This window comes from Protopterus annectens, chromosome 4.part1, assembly GCF_019279795.1.
Source record: "Protopterus annectens isolate FY-2018-M chromosome 4.part1, PAN1.0, whole genome shotgun sequence".
NCBI classification, from domain to species: domain Eukaryota; kingdom Metazoa; phylum Chordata; order Ceratodontiformes; family Protopteridae; genus Protopterus; species Protopterus annectens.
The window spans coordinates 924163775-924177233 of NC_056734.1; the positions used below are offsets into that span (position 1 = coordinate 924163775).

Consider the following 13459-nt stretch of genomic DNA (forward strand, 5'->3'; position numbering starts at 1 on the left):
TACATATTTCACCCAGGGAATTCAATTCCCTGTCCAGTTCTTCTTTATCTGAGGTCATCCTTGCAATACGTACTGCTTGCCCCTTTACAAGACTTTTTTTTCTAGGACATGGGGTGATGGCTAAAGCTACACAAATTTAACTAATTCAACAAGTGTATGTTGTATGTATTATTATTTTTCATCTCTATACTGTTATGTAAGGGTATTTTAAAGTATTTTAAGCAGTTTAAGCATATTATATTAACTATGCAAGTGGTTATGTATGAATTCTAGTATAAGGCATTGTGTATCTTTAAATTTGAATTAAATTTTAATTAGACTTAATGGAATAAGGTATAAATAGTTAGAAATGTAATATGGAGGCATTTGATGAAGTCTTGTACACAAGACGAAAGCGCTTATCCTGTCTGTGAATAAAGTATTTTGCTACCATCTGTGGGTTTGGACCTCTGTTCTATGGTGTTTTGAGTTCCTACAATAACAGCTATTTTTCTGGTTTCATGCATTTATATGTTAACCAGATAAAGCCACTAGACACAAGTGTCCCTCCTGGGGAGGACCTAGGGGCACTGTGTGGTTAAATGACTTGATCTGAGTTATATAGTTTGCAAATGGAAACTGGTGCAATCAAAGTCAGGACGTCCAGCTAAAGGTTGTTAACAGCTCATAGCATTACCTTTGAGGTACATTGTCAGATGGTAATTATGGAATTATGTAAATTCATAAAACTATAGCTCTATTTATTACACAGTATCTGATTAACTTCTAAAGAAAACAGAGAAGACAGAGCAGATCTTTTGACCATTTTCAGACTCAGTCCAAGCTGGTATAAACTATTACTAAAAAATAAACAGGTATTCAAAGTAAATTTAATGATATAAGTGAATAGACAGCAGTTAACAAATTTATGAATTTGCAAGATAACTCAAGAAATCTATTGTTAAAATATACAATAAGCAAGGAGTTCATATCAGTAGTGCAGTATTGCTGAAACTCAAAAATGCAAAAGGCACATTAAAGCTGCCAGCCCGATAAATATAACTTTGATGAAGGTAAAAAACATTATCCCAGATGCCTTCTCTATACAGACTGTACTGTTAATTGACAGTTAAAGTTATCATTAACAAACTGTAAGATAGGATTAAGTTGGTGTTTTCCTTAGACAAGATAGCATCAAATGTAACAGCCTGTGGTGAATATTCATTTTCTTAATACAGAGATAGAATGACAAAATACAGTGCCATCGCCACATCTTCGTGTATTCATTTTTCTGATATTAACTCTATGATTTTTATGGTTGTGGGACATACAACAAGTTGCAGCAAGCAAGAGGCATAAAAGTTTTGAATGGAATGTTAGTCCATTGTGGCTCCATATCCCCACACTAATTAGAAACTAATTATAATCAGGTCCAACATGTCTACAACCTGGAGGAAATAAAATATATAATTTCTGCAATAATCTCATAGTGAAACAGTGTTTGCATAATTGTACTTTCAGCATGCCTGTCATTTAGGTACAATGAACTGTTTTTCTTTGAGTAAGATAACAAATAACTGAACTAATACCTGTGGTACAGTGTGTTCTCAACTCCAGTATCCTTGTACCAGCAGGGCCATAGCAGGACACGTCCTCAGTAATGCCAAGAATTAGTCACCATCTTAGTTTTACAGGCACCAAACATACACATGGATAAGGGATACTATCATTTTCTTTTGGTCCACTCTGGACTTCACAACTTGAAGATCTGGGCACTTTGTCATCTGCTCAGGATGGAAAATCTCAAGCCTCTAATCACATCTTTCCAGGGATATATGAATGTAATCTGCAAGACGTAATGTAGCACATCAGTATTTTCATCTTTATCAACAGGAAGAGAGGGCCACTTAGCTTGTTGTCTGCTGTTAGGACTACTGTCAGCCTCACAGATGTTTAAGAAATTCCCCTGCAGTGTAGGAGCCATCATCAGCCGGGGTGAGATCATTGTCTTCCCCACATCATCCTACCTAACCCCTCCTCCAAAGATTGCTTGCAGACTACAATGCCTGTTTGGGGAGAGAAATGTGTGTCCCCACCTGCTACCCAAGTCAAGTAGCACTCACTCCTCTTCAAGAGAGAGTTCTTGCCTGTCCTTTTACATAAGAAACCACCCATCCACCTGTCGATGTCGCTAATGCAGCAGGCCTAGCAAAATCTCTCTGACTAGGATGGGTGAGCTAGTCTCAGCCTCATCCCTCTGCACTGTTAATTTGTTTATTTATCAGGTGTGTTATCCAGGAATGTCCAGCTGGAAAGTTCCATTTTCACCGGGGTCCTGGGGTGAAAACCTCAACTATAAAAATATGAAATAAAATTGATAGCATATACATTATCCAAACACAAAATAATACATCAGGCACCATAAGACATATATTTACAAATACACAGAAATAGGAAAAATGTATTTGGAGTAACTAAAATGTGGTAAGTGCGTACCATGATTATGCTCCAAAAATAGGAAAAAAGCCAAGCTCTCACATCAGACAGGTGCTTAAGAAAGTTTGCAAAGCATCTCAAAGTGCTATTAAAATTGGATCTCAGTCTGTGTGTCAATAGCAGCAGAAGGTAAAACAAATTTAAAACTGTTAAATGCTTTGTTCTGCTACACTTAATTTACTAGAAGTGTATAAGAACAAAATGTCTAACAGCTTTTTAAAGCATTCTTAAGAGGGCACTTTGCTTATGCTTGCTGTCTGTTTGGCAGTCCTAAACTGTTTTACTGTCTTTCTAATGCTTTAAAAGCCTGTAAAACACTTAATGCTCCCATATATTTTCTTACTCACATGTTAAACTTCTTGGTATTCACTTCCCAACTACATAATAAGCTGTTTCTTCATGGGGCAAGATCACAATCCTCTGTATTAAAAGGATTACTTAACCACAAATACTGCAAGTTACAATAAATACATAGTATGTAACTTGACCTATATAATGTAGCTACCTGAAGAGTGTAAATATATGAAGTAAAATAAAATAACGGGAGAGAACATTTATAATGAAGATGGCGATTATACACCATTAATTGTGAAGATGCTGTTGAATGAATTATTAAAGACTGCAAGCTAACCAAAATGCATGTCACAGTCACAATAATGCAGACGAAAATGTACTAACATCTGAGAAGAAACAAAGTTCAACAGTCATTGTTCAAACTGCCAAATAACCAAGAACGACAGTAGGAAGGATATGTGTAGTTTACAGAGAAAGACAGAAAAGACAAGTTCTCAAGGAAAAAAATAGAAAAGGGATAAAGAACACAGAAAATAAATGGAGAACAGTGCAGGGCCTGTAGGCAATGAAAGCATGTCTAGCAGATGTTTATAATGCCAAATGATGCTTAAGTTTTATTTGAAAATGTATTTATTGGTGATACACCAAAGTTGGAGGGATCATTTCAATGCTTTCTGACAAAAACAGAGTAATCAGCTTTACAAATCTATCTGTCACTTGTGGAATACTCAGAGTCCTCTTTTGGGTGGGTAGGGGGAATCTCAGGTAATATTCATAGATATTAAGGGAAGTTTGGACTGGCCTCTGAGGAAATTCATGTACTGTAGCAGTTACGGTACTGTAGACCATTGCTTAGTGGTGATGAGGGAGAACATTTCAGTTAAGGAAGAAGGTACTGTTTCAAAGAGCTGCGTTTCTGAATCAGTAGATGCTGCTCAGACTGTAATTATTTTTGTGAATACGTTATCATGGGGTGATTTGGCTGATGATGTTGTACAGTAAATGCTGAACCAAGAGGAGCTCTTGACTGGTATGATAGTTTGTTGAGAATGAGATAAAGGAAGGGAAATTATGTCACAATGGGCAGCCTATAACCTGGATGTGCAACTTCCTTTTTTTCTGGTCAGGCCTCAACAGTGAACTCATAGCATTCTGAAAGGCATACTGCTAAAGGTTGACATTTTATCTGAGGCAAGATCCCTTACAGATCTGACTTTCGAAATTCATAACTTGAATTTAAATTGCATTGATTCTTAGGATGGTCAGAAGAATGACTATACTACTGTTTTTACTACATGATGATTTAAAAATAAAGTGACATTACAATTGCTGACAGATGATCCCACTATATGAGATGTGACCTCATTTGAAAACATTATGTGCAGATGCTTTTCATCTTACAAAAGTCTGTGTTGACAGAGGTATATGGAATGGCGAGTGGGTCAGTAATGTCAGGCTACACAGGAACACTGATATCATTTCTCATTTACCTGGTGTTTGAATTATAATACATTACAGGAGTGTCATACATTACTGGGAGCAACCACAATCATGCTAGTTTGTGGACATTTTATTTCATTCAAACATTCCCAGTAAAATGCTATGCACTGTGTAAGTAGTGAGGGCACACTTGTAAAGAATGCCTGATAAGATGTGTCCAGATATAATAAGGAGGGTCATTTGTGGTATGCTTGCAATATTTATCTACAACAAGCTGAATCTTCATTCTGTGTGGCTATGGGTGGATGTTCCTACCACAGTTTTACCTGGTACTTTAGAGGTTCCTTGGGGAAGGGGCAGGTACGCCTGAGGCAGTATATTGTACAGTTGGAATCTGGTTGATGTAGGGTCTGTTGGCTTACCTGATGTGGCTGACTTGGGCTCTAATGATCCTTTAAAATTAAGGGAGGGGAGAGGCAAGAGGCTAATACAGAGGAATCATGTGATGCTGTGTATGTGTGTGTGTGTGTGTGTGTGTGTGTGTGTGTGTGTGTGTGTGTGTGTGTGTGTGTGTGTGTGTGTTGGGGGATCAGTTACTATGACAGTACAAATGCATAAGAAGAAAGGTAGATAGCAGCTATGTAAATTAAATAGTAAAGGCATGGTTAATGTTTTCTTTCTTTCTTTGAATGCTAGTATAATCAGATGTTCAATGAGTTGTTATTTACACACACACACACACACACACACACACACACACACACACACACACACACACACACACACACACACACACACACACAATTGGTCTAAAGGGTGGCATGAGGACATTGTTTACTGGTTATTAGGTTTCATTCTCACATCTAGAGGGATTAGTTGGAGTTATTATTGTATGGATTCTTGGGGTGGATGTGTGTTTTGAGATTGTATTTTTTTCCAGAACAGAGACATGCAGATTTTCAATGTTACATTATACCAGTGTTGCATGTTTGATTACAATGGAAAATCCTTAAGCTTATTGTGATTAATGCATATTTAGATCATGCTCAGTAGTTGCACTCATTTGTTAATGTCAAGTTATTGTTGTTGATTAATATGGATATTTTTGAAAGGGAAACTCGAGTGGGATTTGTATAAGAAAAGCGGTATGAAGGGATATAATATTTAATTGTACTAGAGTCTGATGGTAGATTGGGATTTAAGTATGAGATAGAGCTATGGATTTACCCGTCACAGGGTTCTTTATATACTATAATGTATTATATTATGTACTGTAGTTATCTTAAGGAAATAAGAGGTGAGAGTTATGTGGTTGGATTTTCCAACCATTATGCAATATGTGGGGAGTATGGCATTGATATGATGTCTGTACAGGTGGATCAGTGGTTAAAGTGTTTTATTGGTGAGTGGCTGCAGGGGACAACTGGAGAGAATTTTTTTGCCTTTTATGGATGCAACATCAATGTATGAAACATTTTATGATACCTAGACTCAAAGGTAAATGGCTTTTAAGAAAAACTACTAGAGAGAATATGAAAAGGTGGAATGACTGAGATGGAAAGATTTCAAGGCTTCTTATTGTGGCATACTGTGAAAGATGAACTCAATATTACCTGCTGATGTTGCTGTTAGTTTTGATAAAGGGAGAGAATTCCATGAATTAAGCAGAAAAAAATGTGGGATTTACTTCATCAGCAGCCTTATTTTTTAGAGGTAAGAACTTGGATACTTCATTGCTTGGGAAATTTGTGCAGTGGCATCAGAATGTAATTGATGTTTGATGTAATTTAATGATAAATTGAAGGTTTCTAAGGATGATATTATTTAGGTGGCCTCCACATATGTCAGATGACAACATACGTTTAAGATTTTGTTGCTCCTATTGATTGTATTGCATAAAAGCTTAGCATGGAGACCAGTGAGAGGCTGCAGTAGCCCATCTATGAATGAGATGGACATGGTGTTGAAAATAATTAATAATGATAGTGTTCCTGAAATGGGTGGTTTGGCTATAGCTTTTATAAGTGACTGCCATAGTACTCTGACAGTTAGTACAGAGGACTAAAGCTCTGAATTGTTAATGAGCTATTTCCTGTGCCAATAGTACAGGGTTTGAATCTTTCCACCTTCATTTGCCTGCAGTGTGACATTGAGTAAGTCACTAACCATATGGTGTTTAATGGCAACTGAGAATTTGGAATGGGTTCCTCAATGGTCTCCTGGACTGCATGACTAATAAACTACCTATGAAGAAAAGCTACATTACATTTGTTGGCACTGCTCAGTGAAGGGTTATGGACTGATGTTTCAGAACCTGAAATCGAGGGTGTGTTGACTGTATTTATCTGAAAGAAGGGGGAATAAAATAGAGCTAGAAAACTTGTGCTCGGTATTATTATGCAACCCAAATATAAAATATTTCGGAAGATAATGCAGCTGCAGTTTAGGAATGGTGCGTGTGAAGTTTTAAGTGATGGTCCTTTCAGTGCATCTGGAACTTGTGGACAGGATATGTTGGCTCTATAAGAAAGTGGTAGATGTTGTTATTCTCTCAGGTACTGATGATGATATTTTGCTGTCATGTGATGTTAGGCTTTTGGAACTTGCTTGGTGATACATCCATGCATTACATTAGGTCTGTTTATTCTAGTACTCATGTCAGGTGTTTATTGAATGGCTGGTTGGCTGATGAGGGGATAATAAAAAGTGATATTCAGCAAAGTTGACTCCTAAATGAGGCATTGCTTAATTTGGTCATGCATGTTCAAATAATCTACTGTGGCACAATCAGTGTCATGTTTCTGTCTTTTTTCATTTATTTATTTTTATAAGAGCCTTTAGTTTCCTACTTTTTGTCACATGCTGATAATGTTGTAATGAAGATTATGATGCTTTGAATGGAGAAAGGTGTGCAAGTGTCAGAGAATTGTTTGGGAGCAGCTGGACAGTGGATGAATATGGGTAAGAGTACGGGCCTTGAATTTGTATATTCGGTGAATGTGATTTCATTTTCAGATACATGGGTAAAGATCTTAGGTATCATGTTTGGACATCATTCTTCTGTTGACTTGACAAGGGATGCAGATGGTAAATAGAATGAAAGATGCCAGTAAGCTATACAAATTGTTGAAGTTAAGTTCTACTTAATGAATGGCACTTTGTGACCTATATGTAGCTATTTGCTGGTGTATGCATGCTGTCTCCATGAATGGAAAAAGATGGTTTAGAAGCATTTTTTTCTCTGCTGGAAGTCTCATCTCAATTTGATTACATGGAGAGCTTGTTTAATGACACTTGTGGAGGACTAGAATGATGCATTTTGGTGTCTCTCTAGAGGACTTCATTTTTTTAGTTTGTTTTTGTCTAAAATGCATAATAGAAATAGTGATTTTTGGGGGCACTGCTGTATGCAAAGCATGGAGAGTTTGACAGTAATTTCACTACAAGTAGCATTATAGCTGTTAATCATTTGTAGCAGAGTTAGGATTCCTTAAATGATAATTCCCAAATGATGTGGACATCCTACAGAAGGGCCTCACTGAGACAGATGCCTGGTATCAAAGCCATGGCCTCAAGCTCAATGCCAAAAAGTGCAGTGTCATCCCCTTTGGTAAAAACTCTGTACCCATGAACTACCACATAGGCAGCAATCTACTTAACACCGAATGCGTGATAAGAGACCTTGGGACTCAGGTGGACAGTAGTCTCTCCTTTGATAGTCACATCGCCACAGTAGTCAGGAAGTCCTTCTATGTGGCACACCTCATCATAAAAGGGTTCTCATCCAGGAAAAAAGAGGTAATCGTTCCCCTCTACTCGTCACTCATTAGACCCATTATAGAGTACAACGCCCTTTTGGAATGTACCTCACAAGACATCTGCAGCAGCTGGAAATGCCACAGAAGTACCTCACAAAGAGGATTACTGGCCTCAAACAAATGCCCTACACTGACCGCCTCAAAAAACTCCAGCTTTACTCCGTAGCATATCACCTACTCCAAGGTGATCTCTGCCTAACATATAAAGCTATGTCAAACCCAGAGCTGTTGGACATGCTACACCTAAAGAATTCCCAATCCCTCTGAGCTACATGCTCTAGGGACCTAAACCTTATCACCACAATAAACAGGACATGCTAGAGGGATAGATTCCTGGCCAGAGACTTCCTATACTCTGGAACAAGCTACCCATCTATGTCAAGCAAAGTTCTTCATTAGCAGTCTTCAAGAAAAATCTTGATGAGTGGATGAGAAATAGGAAATACACCCCGGGGATCACTTTTGTCTCTCTGCTGGACAGTGGCACAGGAAAAATAACTTTCTTGGTTGGCGTAAGCTATGAAACCTTGCTGGCTAGGCTTATGTAGGTCCTTGGGCCAATAGCCTAGTACCTACCTATGAACCTATGAACCTAAACGGGTATGCCATTAATAATTGCTAGACCTTAAGTATCTCACCCAGTCAGAGAGTGTAATGAACATAAAATAGTGTTATGCTTGCCAGAAGAAAAAAACACATGTAAGGAAGTATTATTCATGTTGGTACAAATTAGATCATCTTTATGGACTCTGACTGTTAGTAGGGAACTTACAGCCCTCTTTGATAGCATAGCTTATACAGGTGTTAGGACACATTTTTCACAAATCTCATATAGAAAGAAGAGTCACATCAGAGTAAATGAAAAGATTTCAGGGTAAATACCTACATGAAAAAACAGCCCATTTTAAAAAGTGGAAATGTGAAGAACATCCAATCCTAAGTTTGGAAACAAGTGCAATTAAACAAGATAGAGCCCACGTGTCAAGACAATGAAAGAGAATTTCTGAAGCAGATATATTGTACTATTTGGACTAACTGGACAGGAAATGATTTTTGCCAGGTCAGAATTCTAATAGTCTATTAACAGGGACATTTGATGTATCTCTGTTGGTTGCCAATGCAAGAAGTATTAATAATAAAGTTTATTATTGGAAATGTTGTTACATTCACACAACATTGATGTTATTGCTTGTGAAATATGGTTAAAGAACAAGATCTGGAAAGCAATTGTCAGGGTGTAAGTGATTTTTACTGTAACAGACATTCTGACAAAAAATCATGTGGAGATGTTAGGATCGGGATTAAAGATTACTATGAGACCTGTGATTATTATGTGCTTGGTGATATCCCCAATACTCTAGACTGTTGCACATAATAATCACAGGTCTCATAGTAATCTTTAATCCCTATCCTAACATCTCCATATGGTTTTGTCAGAATGTCTTTTACAGTAAAAACCACTCACACCCTGACAATTGCTTTCCAGGTATTGTTCTTTAACCATGTTTCACAAGCAATAACATTAATGCCACATGAATGTAACAAAATTTCCAATAATAAACTTTATTAATTTCTTACTTTAAACATTGAAAGGAAACATAATAGTTGCTGAGGACTTAAATGTAGCAGAAACATACTGGAATGCAATATATGTTCAGAAACAGCAGTTGCTGCAGTCTATAAACAGAACCAGCAGGAAATAGAATATACTGGCCATTGTGTATCTTCTTATAAAAATGACTGTTACTTTACATCAAGTTTTACCACATTTGAAATGCAGTGATCATTGAGTTATAAAGGGTAAATAACTGCCAGACAATTCAGCCAAACTGAAATCTAAAACAATGCGATGATTAATAATAGACTATATAGAAGCAAATGAGTCACTATGTATAATTATACTGAGTGATGTATTCAGTGGAACAGCTGCTGAAGGAATGTGTCAAGTTTCGACAGGGACATTGTTTTAATGCAAACAATTAGAAAACTGGTTAACATCAGGATCTAGGCACACAAAATCAGGAGGATGTATTCCCATAGATACAAGATACTTAAGATGAGAGATAAAAAAGCATAAGAAATGGAAACAAGGTCAAACTATAACTTTAAAAATTGAAATAAACAAACTGGACAGACAAATTAAACATAGTGTAAGACAAGATCAGGAGATTTATATAAAGATACCGAGTAGAATAGGAAACAAAAAGATACATTAGACATGGTAGGAGTAAAGAATACAAACTGATAAATTACTTGCCTATTCTAAACTTTATTCAGAAACAGAACAGATTATAGACATATTTAAAAAATCTTATGACAACAGTTTTGTTCTACAAAGGGTATGATCAGTTGCGCTAGTAACATCCAGGCAACTTGAGATACTGAAATTAAATTAGATTCTGTCGTAAAAGAACTATGCAAACTAGACCCAAACAAAGCACATGAAGGAAATGGAATTAGTAACAGTCACCAGAGAACACTTCAGCATGAGCTGACAGTACCATTATATTTCTTATTCACTAGGTCATTTAGATATAGCGAGATTCCTCAAGAGTTATTTATTTATTTATTTAACATTTGTTTACTGGGAATGTCTGAGCCAATTTTCATCAGAAGAAAGGCTCCAGATGCATGTCACCATAACATGGAAGGAAACCAGAGCACATGGAGGAAACCCATATGAATGCCGGGGGGACACGCAGACTTCACACAAAAGGCACCCCGGCCGAGATTCGAACCAGAGAACCTCTTGCTGTGAGGAAACAAAGCAAATGACTGCACCACTATACCATCCAAAGACAGAAAATAGGAGACTCACAGTTGTTAAACCCATGTTTAAGGGAAAGAGGAATAGGACAAACCCAGAATCATACAGATCCATAAGACACACAAGTTTAATTTCTTATTGTAGAAATATAATAGAAAAGGTTATTTTGGATAAATTATTGTCAGAATTGCAAAGATTGGTACTTGAAATCATGCTTCAGCATGTATATATTGAAAATATATCTATAACCACCTGTAATATGATGTTCTGTAACTATATAATAATTATAAAGGAAAAAATTGTGCTCTGATGTAATTTATATAGACTTAACTTTAGCTTTTAATAGGGTCATACATAAAACACTGATCAATAAATTAGAATGACTAGGTATTGATTTAATCTTGGTAAGATGGATAGCACAAATAGGACATGGCAAATATCATACAACTATTAGAAGGTGAAATTCCTAGTTACAGTCAAATAGTCCCACAGGACTCTATCCTAGGTCCTTACTTGTTTACGTTATATCTGTCAGTTCTATTGTCAAAAGAAAATAATATGCTGATAAATACATTGAAAACTAGGCATATGAGATTTTGGCGGCATAGGTCGAAGGGTGAATATTTAATACAAGACACAGTTATTGAAACTCTTGATTCATTAAAGGCCTAGACATATGGATAGATCCAGATTTGATTTTTTTTCTGATCATATGAATCAGTTGTTTCATGATAGTATATAAAACAATAGTCTGTACAAAATGATTTATAAAGTCTGGAAAATCAGAAATGATTAAATCATTCTTTGTAACTTATATTAGACCCAAACTATTCTATGGAATAATAATATGGAAGCTTTATAAGAAAACAAACATGAGTAAAATGAAAAGAGTACAGAGGAAATATACCAACGGCATCCATGGATGTGAAAATTTAAGTCATTGTGGAAGATTAAAGTATCTGAACATGTACAGTGATTTATATAACTATATAAGAGGATATTTTATTCAAGTATATAGGGCATGTAGAAACCACTACCTCTAGAAATGTTTACAATTATCAAAGAGTAATAGAGAATTATCAGACAACCTATATAGGAGATTATATGGTAATGGGAGATGTACTAACTAGTTATCTGACAGAGCAGCTGATGCAAGGAACAGGCCACCAAATTATATTAAAATTAACACAAGTTTAGATAATCTAAAGAACAACTTTGACGCTTATTATGTGAATGATTGTTTTTTTTTTTTTAAAACAAGTTTATTGTTTTTAACATACAAAATAAATATCATAACAATTTTATACAAGTAATTAAAATAGAAATAGTTATAACATTCAATAAAATAACCAAAGTATTTACAAAGACATCCACTACAAATCAAATCAATTGATTAAACTATAATGTCATGCTATTGAAACTAAGATTTTTTTAACAGGTTTTGTAAAGTATCCCATATAATATAATAAGATGTTTTTCTAGTAGTTCTTGATTTTATTGTCATCAATTCCATATGACACACTTCAGTCATAACATTTTTAAATTCATTAAATGAAGGAGGGGTATCTGAAATCCAATTTCTGGTTATTATTTTTCTAGCCACTGCTAGAATAGACCATAATAAGGGAAGCTTAACTTTTTTAACACTTTTAGGAACAGGTGTGTTAAATAATATAAGTGATTTAGAAACAATGAAATTATCTGTGAAAAGGGCCTGCAAAAAATCATTGATTAACTTCCAATATTCCTTCAATTTTATACAGTCATAAAACATATGTGCCCAATCAGCATTAATTTTTACATTACATCTTTTACATAAGTTGTCTTTATTATTTATTTTATTCATCATTAAAGGTGTATAGAAGGATCTATGTAAAAATTTCCAAGTAAAAAGTCTCCAATTAATGGAAGAAGTAGCTTTATAAGAAGATTCCAATATATATTGTTTATCTTGTTGTTTTGGTGATTCACCATTAATGGAAATGAAATAATTCCAATAGGTATCTACACTGTAATGAGTTTCTTCTCTGATAATTTTATGTATGTATGAGAGCTTACCTTTATCAGAAACTCTATGTTGTAAATTTAATATCAAATAATCAATCAGTATTGGAACAGATTCTTTAACTGTTAAAGACATTAAATCAATTTTATTAATAAGATGTTGTCTAAATGTCTGAACTTCTAACCAACAAGTTTCTCTCAAATCAAATTCTTTCTTTAAGAAGTCTAATTTTTTTACTTTATTATCAGACAGCAACTGATACCAATACTTTAGATCATTCTCTGTGACTAAAAGAGTTCTTTCAGAAGTGGTTGACAAAAGCATACCTTGTGTATACATTATAGGGAATAGAATAAAATTCCATTCCTTATACTTAGGATGCATGAATATAAAATTACGATAACTGATAATAATGTTTAATGGGTAACTAACTATATATTTTGGTGTAATGGGTGAAGTACAAAATTCTTTTAGTAACCATAACATGGGGTTATTTACAATAATATTTTTATGTGTTAAAGAGATTTTCATGAAGTGAATACTAATTAGTTCCCAGTAATCTTTCCATCTTGCAACATATGACTGATCTATTAACAAAGTAATAACTTTTATAATAGAAGAGATAGTATATAAATTAAAGTCTGGAAATGAAATGCCCCT

At 35.3% G+C, this 13459-nt stretch overlaps 1 long non-coding RNA gene across 2 annotated transcripts in view; it reads right to left on the reverse strand.

Annotated features, from left to right (window-relative positions):
- Positions 1-1081: 1081 nt before the first annotated feature.
- The window catches only part of LOC122801121, a 375071-nt gene continuing 362693 nt past the window's right edge, over positions 1082-13459 (reverse strand). For both annotated transcript variants that reach the window (XR_006364669.1, XR_006364670.1), the window contains one exon: positions 1082-1825. This is a non-coding gene — a long non-coding RNA (uncharacterized LOC122801121). The remainder of the gene's footprint in view (positions 1826-13459) is intronic.